This window comes from Cydia fagiglandana, chromosome 25 (assembly GCF_963556715.1).
Source record: "Cydia fagiglandana chromosome 25, ilCydFagi1.1, whole genome shotgun sequence".
NCBI classification, from domain to species: Eukaryota; Metazoa; Arthropoda; class Insecta; order Lepidoptera; family Tortricidae; genus Cydia; species Cydia fagiglandana.
Genome location: NC_085956.1, coordinates 6,607,097 through 6,610,928, shown reverse-complemented (window position 1 = coordinate 6,610,928; position 3,832 = coordinate 6,607,097).

Below are 3,832 nucleotides of genomic sequence, written 5' to 3'. Positions count from 1 at the left end.
TTTGTTTTTTTCAACGGCTACAAAGTTATCGCTGCTGTTCATCTTGGCGCTAGCGTCTCTAAATAGCCTTGTCAATTGTAAGAGTGAGCGTTAATTCTAAATTCGACCACCAGCATTATATAAGTTTGTAAAATTGTTGACGTCTATTTGACAGACAGAAAAAGGTAAGGAATTGTCTGTTGTCACCTGAGCATAGAGAATTTGTTTATAGCGTTGCTAATTGTGTTTGTGTATTGTTGCATTTGTTTACATTGTTGTTTCTGGTTTTGTGTAATTGTGTTTAAGATTGGCCCGTTATCCTACCGTAGCACGTGACTGTTATAAAAGTTACAGTTTTAACTTTGTTCTTTAAGATAGATGTTATTAAGTCATCAGTTCCTTATTTTAAAAATCTCCTCGTTTACTGAAGTAACTGGTTTGAATGTTTTTTAAATGACTTTTCATACAAAGTAATGAACACCTTTTACATTTCACCTTTTACCCCTTTCGTTAAAAATAAAGTTTATGTATTTAATTTCATTATTTCTGTATCTTCGTTTAGCCCTACACAGGGTGGAAAGATAAGTCGGGCCCTGAAGGGAAACTACCTTAAATCCTTAAGCTGGCTCATTTTACTTAAATTAAACATTCCTTTATTTTTAAAAAGAAACAAAACTGCATTCAAAGATTTTATCTTTTTTTCTTCAATTTCGCTTGTCTAAAAAAATCTTGAGTACTAAATATTAGATTTTATGGATATTTTGTACGATAGACGAGTGTAAGACCTAATGTTTCTCGGAGAAATGTTATCATTAACATTAACTGTATCGACTAGTACAATAAAATTGCGAGTTTTTATTTTTTGGAATTTTTAGTCGGTTCGAGTCCCGGGCGAGGCAAACGAGTTTAGAAAATCTTTGAATGCAGTTTTGTTTCTTTTTAAAAATAAAGGAATGTCTCCTTTAAGTAAAATGAGCCAGGTTAAGGATTTAAGGTAGTTTCCCTCCAGGGCCCGACTTATCTTTCCACACTGTATAAAGTGGCAATGTTATTGTGACGTAGGCGTGTGTCACTCTGGGAAGAGAAGACCATGTTTTATTAGACTATGATCTTGTCAAAGACCAACGATTGTCAAGTGTGCGTGCTGGTCGATACTGGATCGTATATCATCATCATCTCAGCCATAAGACGTCCACTGCTGAACATAGGCCTCCCCCTTGGTCCTCCATTCGTACCGATTGGAAGCGACCCGCATCCAGCGTCTTCCGGCGGCCTTAGGTCGTGCGTCAATCTTGTGGGTGGACGTCCTACGCTGCGCTTGCTAGTCCGTGGTCTCCACTCGAGCACTTTTCGACCCCATCGGCCATCTTCTCTGCGCGCAATGTGGCCTGTCCATTGCCACTTCAGCTTGCTAATCGGATCGTATATACACCGCTTAAACCGTCAAAAGTTCTTTAGGTGTCAGCTATCAACACCTGCCGCGATAAGTGGAACGTCCAATTATGTACTAATTATCACATAGCTCGTTACAATTACATATAGGCCATTATGTACCGTTGTTACGTGCGAAAATGGCTTATTAACACTTTAGGGTTCCGTCGGCGTATGTAATCAGATTGTACTTGTTGGGGAGGTATTTTTAGGGTTCCGTACCTAAATTCTTTCATTTATCTCACTTAAAGGCTTATTAGAGTTAGACCAAGAAAAGTCTGCAACGATTTTGATAGCATCGTCGTAAATTTAAAAGTTAGACTCTTGTCGGTGTAGCTCTCTCCATTTGACTCTATCCAGGGCCGCCTCCTTGATTTCCTTATAAGACATTAAGATTACAAACTAACTGCCCGATTCGAATTTTAAAGATACGTCAAATAATAGATATAGAAACGATATGGATTAGATGTGTCAGTGTCAATAAGTGACGTTATTGTTCGAAGAAACGTTTGAAACTGACATATCAAATCCATATCGTTTCTAGATCTATTAACTGACGTATCTTAAAGTTCGAATCGGAACGTAATGGTTTTGCAATCCTCCGGCCTCATATTTGTACAGTTGTCTATACATAACTTTCCGATGAAATATATAAATAATTCAAGAAACTTGCGTGAAAAGTTTCTTGCTTAAAAGTGTTAAACTATGATAAGTAATTCTTCTCAGTAATCCATTAAGTCTTGACTAAATAACACGTCCATTATGCGACGTGTTCATTAAAGTGATTAAAGTAACATCATGCACATTTATTATACGTCAGTTTTATTCATTCATTCTTTTAAAATTGTGACTTCAGTCTAGTGGGACTATTTCGCCAGTGTCAAGGTATTAGCACGCGTGGCTCACTGCGCGATTTCGGCGCTTTGCTACAGGTAGCTAAAAGTATAGGTTCCACACCAATTTTGGTGGCTAGCCATAAGCCGCGCGTGGCGCTGTCGCCACCTAGCGGCCGTATCTGTCCTGATCGTAACAGACGCGTTTTGTTAGAGAGTGAGTCTTCTGTACCTAGTACTATTATTTTTTCTTATTCGTATCCTTATTCGCGGCTTATGGCAAACTCCAAAATTGTGGTCGAACGGATGTAGTTTTAGCTACCTGTAGCAAAGCGACGAAATCGCGGAGTGAGCCACGCCTGCTATAGCTTATATCCGCTGGTGGCCTAGCGGCAACAGCGTGTTGCGGCTTTCAATCAGGAGGTCGCGGGTTCAAAACCCGGCTCGTACCAATGAGCTTTTCGGAACTTATGTACGAAATATCATTTGATATTTACAAGTCGCTTTTCGGTGAAGGAAAACATCGTGGGGAAAACGAACTAGGTCCAGAATAATAGGTACTAAAGACCTCACTTCGCTCGGTAGACTAAATGAATAAATTCTAGTCACAATTACCTTTCAATGTAAGCCCTATTCTCATTAAAACGTGTAGGTATAATTATGAAGGTACCATTACGCTTCAGTGTTGCCAGCCTCCTTAATAAGATAATTACGGGGTTGCCAGAGTTATAACGCTTTACGGCGGGTATACTTAGCAACGTGGAAAATGCAGGTTTAGATGATATTTTAATTTTATGTGTATTTATAGCTATGTTATTTACGCTTGTAAGTAGCCACTAGTTATGATAGTATATACATATGTCGGCGGCCGATCGTAAGATTAGGCAGATCGTAGTTCCTGTGTAATGTTTTGACGATTAGTCACATTAAACCAATATAGTATGATAGGTTCGTTAGGTTGCTTCAGATGCCCGAAGGGCAAACTGCCCAGAAATAGGCCCCGCGTAACGGGGCTCCGTCGACTCAGGGAACGAGTCAAAGATTTTCACATTTCACAATATGCCTAGGAATTTCACGATTTGCCTGATCTTACGATCGGCCGCCGACATGTAGACGTAAATAACCCTACTAATTTTCCGTGGTTTATTATTAGCAATGTTTTTATTCAGTACAGATTAACGTTATCAATAGGTATCGGAATATTTTGCTTTTTTTAATATTTTTCTTTTATTAACCCTTAAATGCATGATTTTTTTCTTTTTGCCCGAAATTAATATATGTATGTATCACATAATTGGTTGCTGATTCTAGGAAAATTAGTAAAAAAATATAACTTCGATTTTCACTGCGAAATCAGTGTTAGAAGTTCAATTGGCTAAATCATATTTATGTAAATATGTAATTTTCAGTAATAGATATATGATTTTTTTTACTACCATTAGAAAGATACACTATTTGTGATATACCTATGATAAAGTTTTTAAATATAAAATAATTACAAACCCCGAAAACACCGTTAAAATCACATACTAAAAATTATCAACATCTGGATTTTTCCAAGCTTTCCGACTTTTCGTCTTAAAACGAAT